Source organism: Calypte anna, chromosome 2 (genome assembly GCF_003957555.1).
Source record: "Calypte anna isolate BGI_N300 chromosome 2, bCalAnn1_v1.p, whole genome shotgun sequence".
Taxonomy (NCBI): Eukaryota; Metazoa; Chordata; class Aves; order Apodiformes; family Trochilidae; genus Calypte; species Calypte anna.
In genome coordinates this window covers 93,026,623-93,039,596 of record NC_044245.1, presented here as the reverse complement: position 1 = coordinate 93,039,596, position 12,974 = coordinate 93,026,623, and the positions used below count along the sequence as shown (strand labels likewise).

The 12,974-nt window shown below is 42.5% G+C and overlaps 1 protein-coding gene across 1 annotated transcript in view; it reads left to right on the top strand.

Annotated features, from left to right (window-relative positions):
- The first annotated feature begins 11,203 nt into the window (after nt 1-11,203).
- Nucleotides 11,204-12,974, top strand: part of ZNF407 (zinc finger protein 407) — a 347,057-nt gene continuing 345,286 nt past the window's right edge. The window contains 1 exon segment of the mRNA XM_030445366.1: nt 11,204-11,283. The gene's annotated coding sequence lies outside the window, so the exon portion shown is untranslated.

Genomic DNA, 12,974 nt, shown 5'->3' with positions numbered 1-12,974 from the left:
TGAGGCAGGCACACTTTAGTAGAGTGCCCTGATTCAGGCTTGGTGGCCTAATTACACCAAAGGTAGGTCATTTATCTGTTAAGGATAAGTGTTAAGAAGGAAGTTAAATAATAGCCCCATTATCTTTATCTTCCTTGATGGTGATTGCTTATAGGAAATGTTCCTTCCAATGGAAACCACTGTTGGTTTGGTAAATGATCTACAGCCATATAAGTCTTTATCTCCTTTCATGTCAAATATTCTTTATATTATTTGTAAACTAGGCAGCTTCTGACTTTGTATTTCTCTGGGTTAGTTGTAAAATACTCAGTTTTCACTGGCACCCTTCTCATGCACACATCTCAAATGCTGCACTGCAGGGAGGAAAGCACATCGGATGTGCTTCAGGAACGGCAAGGAGAGCAGTAAAGCTGGTTCAGGAGCTCTTTCTCATATGTTTTTAAGTTTATTTGATATTTTATCAGACAGCCATTCTAGTTAAAGAATAAGGTTGGATTTCTTATTAAATCACCCCATAAGGATGCTAAGTTTTCTTTTAACAGTGCTTAACAAGACGGGAGAAAGTGAGACATGAAATGGTCTTATTAGTATGGAATGAAGGAAGAGAAACTACATGGCTGTCATGCACTATTTCTAAAAATAGTCATACTACATTTCTCTATAAAGCAGAAACTTCTCTTTAAAATGGTATAAAGTAAAATACACTTGAAATTGAGCACTAAAGTCTTTGTTTGATACTTTCCCACCCCAGGCTTTATCATCCTTTCAAATCATTTTCCCTCTCTCCTTGTCACACTGAACTATTTTAGCCTTGCCTGAAATCATTCTACTGTTACATTAAACTGACTCTTTCTTACAGAAGCTTTCCCACTTGTGATTCAAATGCTTTCTGACAGCATTGTCTGTGTATTAGTAGTGCATTAGTGTCAAGTTCCATCTGCTACTGCCCTCATTCCCTCAAGTTGCTACCTAATTTCTTGTTTGACTTATTAGTATGTGGTGCAGTCTGCTACTTTGAAGGACCATGTGAGTATCTCATGTTAATTTCCCAAACTTTGCCACTGTTCATGATTATTTTTGCTTATGAAAGCAACTATTTTTGTGATATTCTATAAGCTTTAATGAAGTCTGTCTCCATTTCAAAAATATCATAGAACTTTTTCAAATATTCCTGGGATGTTTTCTTTGTTTGCATGACTGTTTTTTTTCCTCTGCAGCATTTTGGTTTTCTCCTTTCATTTTCTTAAACAGCTAAATGATGATAAAACATGACTTGAAGATATGTCTTGTCTTCATCTTTGAGGTCATTTGCATGTGATGCAGCTAGCAAGAGGAAGATACCATCACCCAGCACACGTACTTTGTATAAGCAGCACTTTTATGATTCTCATCTTCACATAATACTAAAAGATATATATGGGTGTTTTTTGGTTTTTTTTTAAGCCTTCTTATTTTTTCTAGAAAACCAGATCAACTTAGTTACTGAACATTACCATCTTACCTCCTGTATTATTTAGTGCTCATTAGAAGAATTTTTTCCCTCATATCATCTAGGAATGATCTGACTAAATTGGTTAGAGGTTTCTCCTGTGAGAAGTTCTGAAATCAACAGATGACCAGATTAAGAGTTGTTCTGATTTTAATTTGCACTAGAAAAATTTACTTCCAAGATGTTTTAAGATGTTCTGCTTTTCTTGCTGGGCATGAGAAGCTGTTCTCACCCATGTATTTCTAAAGGTAAACAAATGTTGACTAAGAGAAGTAGCAGTTTTTTAAAAATAAAAAAAAAATGAGCATGGGTTTAAATTACAAATCAAATACTTATAAAGTCCAGAGGTGTTCAAATATAAATTTGAGGATGAATACAGGGTGCTTCTTCACATCATTACGTCAGTTGTGAATGACTCCTGTGTCATCCCTTATATTTTCAATGTTACTTCTTTGAAGGAAGAAGAAGTCTTGGCTCTGCAGATTGTAATTGCAGTGTAACTTACAGTTCTCACATCCAAGACAAGGGCTGAGCCTCCAAGATCAGAAGACTCCAGTTTGCACAACATCACCTTGCAGAATGTTGCAGAATGGGTCCTCTACAGTCCCTCAGCTGCCTTTGCCTGCTTAAAGCATTTAGGAACAAGCATGGTAAGGAGCACTCAGGGGAGAGCACTGCGTGGCCTGCTCAGGGTGAAGCAGTCTGTGCTTAAAAGCCATCACTCCATGAAGGTGATTTATTTAATTTTACTGCAGTATTTAAGGACTTTCAGTTGCCATAAAATGACTTGCTTTGTCTTGCAGTGGCTTTAGAAAATGACTTTAACACCAAAAGACCAGATACTCAAAAATATGTCCCTTTTGGCAGAAGAGTAGAAAGCTTAGTGAGGTGCTGGATTTCCTCATGCAAGAGGTATTGGGGCTATGTTTCTAGGACTATAACTGCTTTGGAAAACTGTCCAATCCATGCTGTCCATGGGCTCTGTAGCATGAAGATTCACAACTGAAGGTGGGTTTACGCTAGTTGTGCTTTTTTCTGTTGCTTTTTGAAACATCAAATAAAATACACTCAACAGAGATAGCATCATTTTTTAAGCAGAGGCACAATATCATCACAGTGTATTCTGTCAAGGTAAAATCATCTGTATGAAACCAATGAATGATGCAGACCATTGAGAGAAACAGCAGAAAATTTCAGTCTCGCATTGGAGTACTTTAGATATTCTCAAATCCTGACCAACTAACTATGGAACTCATATACACTTTGTGTACACTTGTACATGCGTGTATGTAGCTGTCACAAGATCTACTCCTGACATTTATGTAAAAAAAAGAAAATAGTTGTTCACTCTTTTCCAGGTTTTTCTTACTAAGGATTGAATAATGCCTTTGATTTTGGCCGATTTATAAATGCTACGATATGTTCACTACCACATTTTGCATAAAGTCACAGAAAAGAGACACCAAAAAAGAGGTGGTTTTTCAGTGTAAATTGGACTAGTTAAATTTTATTCTAGATTAATTTTTACACTGTGATAAACATTTAGCTTTAATTTGTGTTTACTTCAGGGTACCTCTTCACAGCAAAACCAAAGTACTCTTTGTTCCTTATGTTATATACATGTAATCATAGAAGAGGATGCTTTGTTGATTAAACCCACCCAGGTAGTAAGAAAACAACTTTGTGGGGATGTCCAACAGCAGCATCTGTACCTTTGAGAGTTTGGTTTGAGGTATCCAGGCTTGGATGCCTAGTGGCACTGGAGATGTCCTACAGTACCTGAGAAATGTGCCCCAAGGATGGCAGAGATGGCTCAAGCCCTGTGTGAACACCACAAAGTCACCAAGGTGAACACCCAAGGGCACCTCTAAGAGTATCGGGTGCCTAGACACAGAAAGTCAAAGTCTCCCTTCTCCCTGGTATGTTGTCCCAGGTCTACCCTCCTGTAGACTGTATTCCTGTGTTGCAGGAAATCAAACGCTCAAGGGTGAGATCATTTTTTCCTACTAATTATCAATGTGAAAGAAGAAACCGGAACATTCTAATTTGGATTTAAAATCAGTGGGCTTAAACGTGGAGGTTTCTTTTGTATATTAGATTAATACAGTTTTTAATCCATAAGTAATGTCTGAAAAGAGAAAATGCAGCAGACAGCTAAAATAATGGAGAATGAGTAAAACAGTAAGGTGCTGACAATAGTAGCTGAAGGCACAGAAAGACAAGCAACCTCCTGAGACTAAGGACTAATCAGGTCACCATCTGCTTAGCATGCAAAAGTGGAAAATTAGGCTTACCCACGTAGTTATGTTTTCCTTTTGGTGACATTACTCCCAAGAAGCTTAACATTAACTCCTGCTAGTTATTCTTCACAGAATACAGCATTTAGTTTATTTGACAAAATTTTATACAGTGCCTTGCTAGTTAAGGATGTCCATAGTCCATGTTGGGACAGGGAAGATTGTGCAACTGGGGCTATACTGGTGACACAGAAGCCCTTGCTGGAGTGGCTGGTGCCGGGAAGGAGCCGCAGCCCCCCTGTTTCTGCTAGAAACTTCCACCAGCAGGCAGTGTGTAAAGTTAAGATACTGATCATAGCAATATGGTATGCTAGGTTAGAAGGGGGCTCGAGAATCATCTGGTCCAACCTTTCTTGGTAGGAACACAGTTAAAATGAGATGGCTCAGCACCCTGTCAAGCTGAGTCTTAAAACTGCCAATGTTTGGGAATCCGTTGGGGATGTTATTCCAATATCTGTCTGTTCTCATAGTGATAATTTTTCCTTGACTGGTGTCCAGTCAGGATCTCCCCAGGAGTAACTTGCACCCATTATCCATCATCTTTTCCATGTGATTCCTCTTCAAATTGTTGCATAAAAAAAGTCTTGAACACAGTCTTATTGCTTTGTGTTTCCTGTTTGGCTTCTCTGGCTCATCCCCATTTTGCTCATCCCTGGGATGTGAAGGATGCCTGTGTGTGCAAACCCCACATATGTTATGCCCTTGCTCTCACCTGCCTCTGGTGTCCATCCACGCTGACAAAAGAAACGCTCACTGCCAACTATTTTCCATCACAGGATTTTCTAGGATCCTTAAAAAAGAATTGCAGTTTCCAGTTCCTTCTTCTTTTCACTTGCTTTCTCAAATAGATCTGGTTTTAGAAGACTTGTCCTCTAGAAAGGTTTTGACTCTAGAATTGGTCAGAACTGCACTCCTTATCATGTTTTTGGTGCAAGTTACTCTCTTATAGGGAAAAAGTGTGGCACTTTGCCAATATATATTGCTCCAAGGTGAAATTTAACTGATTTTCAAATTTATGTCTTGTATCATAGAATTACAGAGTATCATGAGTTGGAAGGGATGTATAAGGAGAATTGAGTCCAGCTCTATCAATTTCTGTATAGTTTGTATATTTTGAGCTGAAGACACATTGTGTCCTTTAAGAGGTAAATCATCACATAAGTATTTTTTAAACAGAAATATATGAATAGAAAAATATGGACAGTTGCTTGTTAATAAGAGTGCTTTTTTTGTCTACTTAGCTCTGTTGCCAAAATAATTAATGTGGTCTTCTCAGTTGTATTCTTCAGAAAAATGTTTAAAGAACAACTTCAGATTACAGGTAATTTTGATAAAAACCTAGTAAATGTTTTTTTCTGGGATACTGCTACATTGGATTACACAAAAATAGCATGGGAAATTCAAGCTGACCTGCTAACAGTGCAGGCATGATGGTATGTAATTTCACAGGCTCTTTGCAGATTTATTTCAACAGATGCATGAAGTTAAACTTAACTCAAGACACTTGGGCATCATTTGAATCCTTTAGTGGTTTCTGAGGAGAAAAGTGAAAGCCACTGACTGCTGGGAAAGAGCTTTCCAGCCCTGCCTGAGGATGGGCAGCTCCTGCAAAGCTTCTCAGCTAATTCTGCAACCAACCTGGAATGAGCTGCTTGAGATGAAGGACAAAGGAGGTGTTGCCTACTTACTTCTTCTACTCTCTCGGAGTTTAAAAAATATTTTAAAATTGCAAATATTATCTGAAAGCATGCTTCTGTTTTTATATAATTCCTTCCCCATTCCTTGTGTGAAATTTGACATGTTCATTTACTCCTCAAGGCCCGAATGATGGCTGTGTTTGTGATTTTAATTTTAGGTTTTATTTATTTATTAGTATTAGTATTTAGTATTAGTATTTATTTATTTATTAGTATTTTTTAGTATTTAGTTTATTATTTATTTATTTAGTTTAATTTAATTTTGCTTGCAAAAACATAACTCAGCACTGCATTTGGATTGTATTTGTTAAGAAATTTTACCCTAGGGAGAGGAAAAAGAAACAATTGACTAAAACCTTGACTAAACTTCAAAAATACACACTGTATAAAGTGCATCCTGTCAGCAAAGAGAAATGGAAATGTTACTTGCCTGATGAGCATTTCAGAACTTCAGTGTGTAACTAGCAAATGCTTCCCATAAAGCTGACAGTTCACACAGGTTCTTACTTCAATGGATGTAGCTCCAACAGGCCTTGGATGCATGTGGCAGGTGGGTAAAATGCTGACTTAGCGAAGGTGAAAACTAAGGATTAAAACTGTATTTCATGTAGTGTGACTTCCTTTGCAAGTCCCCCTCTGATCTGATCTGATACCACATTAAATCTTCAAGTTAATGTATTGATGCATAATGTACCAGACCTGATGTTTATATTTGAGATATCTGTCCTCACAAACTTGCTTTGTGGGTTTGCAAGAGATGAATTATCCAGTGGCAGAGCTGTAAATACTGGCAAGCAGGACATCTTCACACGTTACAGATGATACATTGTAATAAATTAATCTCTCTCATTTTACTGCAATGAATTTACCTTTTTATTATAAAAAAACACAGTACAAAAAAACCCAAATCCTTAGAGGTCTGGCACTGTCAGCGTCCAGACAGACTTATATATAGTTGTACTTAAAAGAGAGCAGGCATGGTGTACATAGCTGTGAATAATGCTGATGCTGCTACCTGTCTCAGAATCATTCCAGTGATCTCTTACTGGGAAATAACATCAAGTACCAGCCAATTGCATGCTCCTCATCCTAAGATGCATTTACATTAAAAAAAAATTATCTGTAAGAATATTTTATAAAATCATTCTAGCCACATCTTTGTAGAGATGAATGTTTTTTTTTCTTTTTTATTATTTTTTTTTAATTGCAACTCTAGCCTGGGTAATAGAAACTGGAAAAATTTCAGCATGACACACTACTGGCATGCAGCTGTCTTGTGTGAAGGAACAATTGGTGGCAGAGCCCTCATATATGAATTTCATGTATATTTGTATCACTCTTTTTTTCATATGTAGAAATTCAAGAGGTAGTACTGCTTTACTTGTCTTCTATACATTACTGCCTACCTGACAAAAGAGCAGGGTTGCCATCACCAACTTGGCAGCCACCCTGACTGTGGTGTCAGTTCTACTGACTGCTTGAAAGACAGTTCCACTGACTGCTTTAAATTATACAGTTTCATTTAACTACAGCAGAAGGACTAATAAGATCTGGCAAGTACATCCTAACTCAAGCCATTTGTTCTTTGGGTTCTAGATACTGAAAGTTAGTTGAAACTTCTGTTGAAAGCCAGTGGAATGAAAGAAGTCTTCAGTTATCCAAATATAAAAGCAGAAAGGATACACACTAATCCTGTAGAAATTCAGAGTCATTTGGACAAGAGGCTGCTGTGATCCACCAAGGTGAAACAAGTCCAGATGTTTCGTTTCTTCAGGAGTTGAACAGAAAATGTGTAATGACTGACAACATCAGGTCCTGATGATGTATCTTGTGGGATATATGAAGGATTTGCAGGCACTTCTTTCTTTTGTTAGAATTTGTGACTTCTTTAGGATAAAAGGGGGAGCTTCAAGCATTTTGCCATTTCTTTCCTCATTTTTTTAACTTCTACATTCAAACTTCAGCTGCTATAAATAGAATTTTCATGGAAAAAAAATTCTCTTCCCTTAAAGCTGCTCCTCAGTTTCCTTTTCCTAGATTTTATGAAAGTATAAAAATTTCAAACAGGACCCTTCCAAGCACTCGTTAAAGCCTGCGTGTATGTCTCTTTATACTGCAGTTATAATACCAGGAGAAGTTGGGAATCGACATGATTTTTATATTTCTACTCCTTTGCCTGAGGTTCTCTACAACAGAAAAAGTACCAAAAGTTATCTAGCAACGGGTAAGCATTTTGTTTACTTAAAAATGGGCAACTATTTGTACTTCCAACGAGTTAGCTGCCACAGCCGGGCTGCAGGATAGCAGCAAGAGGGTGCAACGCTTAGGGGATGCGTGAGGGTGGGTGCCACAGCAGCGTGACCTCGCTGGCAGGTCCCAGCACAGGGTGCAGCCATGCCCTGGTGCAGCCAGACCTCTGCTGGTTTCCAGAGCCGGCTCCAGCCGTGACTTGATGCCAGAATTTTCCTGGCCCTGCTGAGCCAGCCACAGAGGTGCCTTCCTGCTCACCCCTGAGTCACACCAGCGCTGTGCAGGAAGAGTCACAGGATGACAGCGAACGGCAGCAGCTGAAACAGGATGCAGCAGCCGAGCACCCAAGCTGGAACACTCAGTTTTGCTCAAAAAGCACAAACCTTGACCAGGTTCCCAGCAGTCACTGACCAGGCACCTGAACCTAAACTGTTCCATTTTTTAAGGCCCGTGAATTTCTTTTTGTGCAACACAGTGGTAAGAGATTAAGACCAGAATGTCTTTCAGTCTGATCAGCTAAGACTGCGTACATTTATCTCAGTAGTTTCTAAGTGTTCTCTCGAGGGAATCAGAAGGGAACAACCTATATATTCAATCAACAATATATATGAAATAGGTTTTTCCACAATAATTTGTTCAGTGAGAATAAAAGTAGTCCTGCTTTCCAACTAAAAGAAAAGCCACCGCTTGACAAGTCTTAAAAAAAATCCTGGTGCTCACATCCTAATGATGCTGTTTTACATTTCCTTATGGGTGTAATTGCATAGAATAAAACAGGGACTGATTTTCTTCGACATCTTTCTACTCTCGGGCAAAATAATCACAGAACTGTCAGTTGGAAGGGATCTCCAGAGAACACCAAGTCCTGCTGGTCCTTAAGAAATCACTATCACCAATGTGGGTTGCTGCTTGACTGTCCTGGAGCCCCCAGTCAGTGTCCCTGCAGGGCCAGTCAGAGACACCATCTATGTGACCATCTTCAGGTTCCACAGTCCTTGGGTTATTTGTTTAAAATCTGATGTACAAGAACACCTGAAATCCAGAGCTAAGTATGGCTACTGTGACTGCCTATATCCGATCAAAATGAGCAACTTCTGGTAATAATAGTCATGGAATTATGTGTGTTTCCTGTACATGAATAAATAGGGAATATTAAAACTGTCTCCCTCTCCTACTTATGTTACACAGCTAAGTGACGAGCTGGAGCTGCTCTTTAAATGAGAACGTTTCTAGTAAGTCAGTATTTTGGTGGGGTAGAAACAATTCTGAGTGTAATATTCAGGTAGAAAATATATCTATTCTTTATTTACAATAAATTTATAATCTATTAAATAATTTTTTTACTAATCACTTAGTTTGCATTTTAATGTATTTTAATATGTATACATATTTCAGAAATAAGAATAAAAAATTTCAGCACGACTTTAAAGTTATGTACATATTTAAACCAGAACATTTAATGTAGATGTCTGTAAACATTTAATAGACCTTTTAATTATGAAAAATATTTTTGTCATAATTTTCCTTTCATGAATAGCACCTTTGCCTTAATTGCTGCTTCCACAATACCAATGGCTCCCTCTTCAGGCTATTCCTAAGAATTGCTGCTTCTCTTCATTTTCTGTCAGAAACCCTTCAGCTCCAGGTCTCACCCTCATGCCTTCTCCCCCACTATGTTCCCCATCGGTAAGAAATTATTAAATACCTGATGAACCAGGTATGCTGACCTGGATACTGAAAATATTTAAATGCAGGTGTTACTCGAGGGCCTGACCTACAAAAATTCTAAGGCTTTTAAAAGGAATTTGTAAACTGCAGAAAAAGTGAGCTTGTGAGATATGAAATAGCTCTGGTTTTTACCTATCATCCCATGCTGAAAAACAGGAACAATTAGAATGTTATTAATTAGACTGTTCTTGATCAGTCAGTTCTTAAGAAACTGACAATGCTTTCCCTAGTCTCTTGATAATGTATTTAAGTTCATAAACATCCTTATAAAGGCAAATACATGTATATAGACGAAGATATATTTACTAAAAATTAAGGGGTAGATTTGTTGTTACACAGAAGACAATTACAACATGCACTATAACCCTGGAGGGCTGGAGAGATAGATACTGTTCCACTATCTGTGTTCTGTGCAATGCTTTTATTCACTGGTACTTGTGTGCTTTAAGCTTTGTTCATTCATTTCAGTCTTTACCACCTGGGTTCTCTATTTTCCTTTGATAAATGGCTCAGGTTGTAGTGACTGCTCATCCTCAAACCGTTCTTAAATCTTTACAACCCACTTCAGAATGGAAAATTCTGTGTCATAAGGCAAATGATTAATTGGCTAAATGAAACTTTGTTAGGCCGAACTGGTTAGTCTGACTGTGCCTTGCATACCCTGTATGACTGGGAAATCAGTGAACTCCAAACATAATCACAATGGTGTGTTCATTCCTCCTGACACCCCTCCACGATGGCCTCGATGCTTAATTTACCAAAACCACTTTGTGTGAAGAACTTAAATGGCAAACCTGCCTTTTCAAAACCGTAAACAACCGTGAGAAGTTCCACCAAAACGGCTCTTTAGATCTATACTCTTTGATCTTGGTATACACAGCACTTGTGACTTAGTTTAAGGGGCAAGTACATGAAACGTCTCAGTACTATGGTTTCTTCGTGGGTTTACAAAGGACGCTTTACAAGCTGTCTCCCCTTCTGCCTTATTCAGCCGTTTCCCTCATAAATTAACTCTTCATAGAAATACTGGAAGTACTGCCCGGACAGTTTTTAACACCTTCAAATACTAACTTCAGCAAACGATTGCTGCGTGTTGTGCATCTCATCTGCTTCGTTGTCTGTTTCAAAGCGCCGGTCCCACGGATCAGTGCCAATTCTCCCCACGCTGCCCCTGCCCAGTTAAGGCTGTAGAACCCCACTTTGTACGTACACCCGTACGTACACGGCACAACCTTATAATCGTGCAATGCAGCGCCAGGAACTGCCGTGTCAGAGGCCGCACAAAGCTTTGCCAGGCGCAAAGGAAGATGTAATTTGAACATTCCGAACAACGCTTCTGCTGCCTCCGGCCAGCGCCGACTGCCCTTGTCCGCCCGGGACCGGAGCAGCCGCCTCACTAGCGCCCAACTGTCCTCTCCATCCCCCTCATCAGCCTGGAGGACCAGCGCCGGCCTCGGGGATCCCTTCTTCCCTCAGCACCACGCAGCCTGTTCCCCGAGCCTTCCTGGCGAGGGAACCGGGCGGATCGGGCAGCAGGAACCGGCCCCAGGTGCGTCCCCAGGGGGACAGGGGGGGGAAGATGGCGTCAGAGGCCGGCCCGCGCGACGACCGTTAGGCGGGTCCCACGGCGGCACGCGAGGCCGCCCGCTCGAGCCTCCTCCCGCCCCGTTGGCCGGTGACGTGCGCGGGCCTCGCCCGCCTTCCTCCCTCCCTGCCTGCGCCGCGCGCCTCGCTCCGGGCGTGACGCAAAACGTCGGAATCTACGGCGCGCCACTTGTGACCAAGCTCATCACAAGCGGAGGCGGACGGCTCCCCCCGCGCGGTAAGCGTTGCCGGACGAGACGCGGCCGCTTCGCCCCCCCGCTCGGCGGCGTGGGGCGGGCTGCCGCTTCGGACCCTGCCGGGTGAGGCTCGTGGGGTCGCGGGGCCGCGGTCGGCCGGCGGCGAGGCTGGCGTCTCCCCTCGGGCTTTTTGGGCCTCTCTGCTACCGTCGTTTTTTTCGCCCGGGTGGGCGGGCGGCCAGCGGCGCTCCGTCTAGCCAATCCCGCCCCACGTCCCACCCCCGCCGCTCACCAAATGGCCGAGACGGCGAGGGCGGGAAGAACGCTTCGCACGCCCATAGGCTGCCTCAGCGGGGCCGGGCCGCGGCTTTTCCCCGCTCTGCCTCAGGCGGCCGCCGGAGGAAGAGGAGGGCGGCGAAGGAGAGCGGCGGGGGCTGGGGGGGGGGGGGGAACGGGAACGACAAAGGAGAACGGGGGGGGGAAATGGAGGGAGGGGGAAAGGGGGCTCGCGCCGTGGCCGTTAGCGCTGAGGCGGGCGCGTGCCCCCCTCTCCCCCGAGTCCCCGGAGCTCGTCGGGGCCGCTGCGCATGCGCGGGTCGTGAGGGCGGGAGGGGCTGTGGTGGCCGCCGCCTCTCCCCGGATCTTCTTCAGCGGGTGGGGGGACAGAGGGGATACCGGCGGGGGCAGCGGCGGCGTCAGCAGGCGCCGCACAGGAGCGGTAGCGGGCAGGGCGCTTTAACCTCTATGAGGTGTCGAGTGCGGCTGTGCGCGGTCACCGTCAGGGCGGCGGCTGCGCAAGCGTAGCGGCGTGGCGGCCAGTTGAAGCCGGGACTGGTTACTGCGCCCCGGCCCCGCCCCGAGCTGCGGTACCGGCGGGTTACGGTTCTGTGCCGCGAGGGGGGCAGTGGCCTGGTGTGACCCGCAGCAGCCTTTCGGCGTGGTTGGGTTCTACCTTGAAAGCTTTTTACTTGTCAGTCCTCGTTTTCCCTTTCCCGACGGTCGTTTTAGTGTCGTTGAGGATAAAATTGAGAAGTTGTGTAGTTGGCAGTGAGTGAAAACGTATGTGACTGCCACAGCTTTGTCAGCACTTCTTTCGAGTGCTGAAAGTCCAGTCGTAGCCGTTTTTCCCGAACTCTGCTTAAACTGCAGTCTCTGAGTCACGGTCACCTTTTGCTGTCTGATCATACTGTGATTTTCAGCATGATTTTGTCTCTACCAAATTAGTGGACTTTCAGGGCATCTGTCAGATTGTACTAAGAAAAGCAAGTTCCTATAAATGGTGTAGTAGTTTCTTAATACATTTCTGAAGAGATGTGTATCTGCAGTGGCAAATATCATTAATCCAAACCATTAATCCAAACCTAACATTAAACCAAACCACTTTAAGGTGGCCTTTGAGGGATGGGTCATCATGTTTGATTTGGCTTTTTACGGAAGGTCTTTCACTCCTTCAAATAATTAGCATGGACTGTGAACCATGATGTTCCACCTTAACTGCTGTCTTAGATAATGAGAAAGAAATGGAAAAAGCATTTCATTCGTAATCTGTTTGCTGTAACTTCTGCCCACCTCAGAAGTCACATAGCTGTAATTTAAATCTTGTGCTCCCATCTGTCTGTGTTTATCTTGTTGCAGACTTGCAAGACCATGGGTTTGTCGTGCATTCATGTTCATCTTAGTGCATGCTGGTAACACCTAGGGTGTAGTAAATAATGGGAATTCAAAAGTGCAA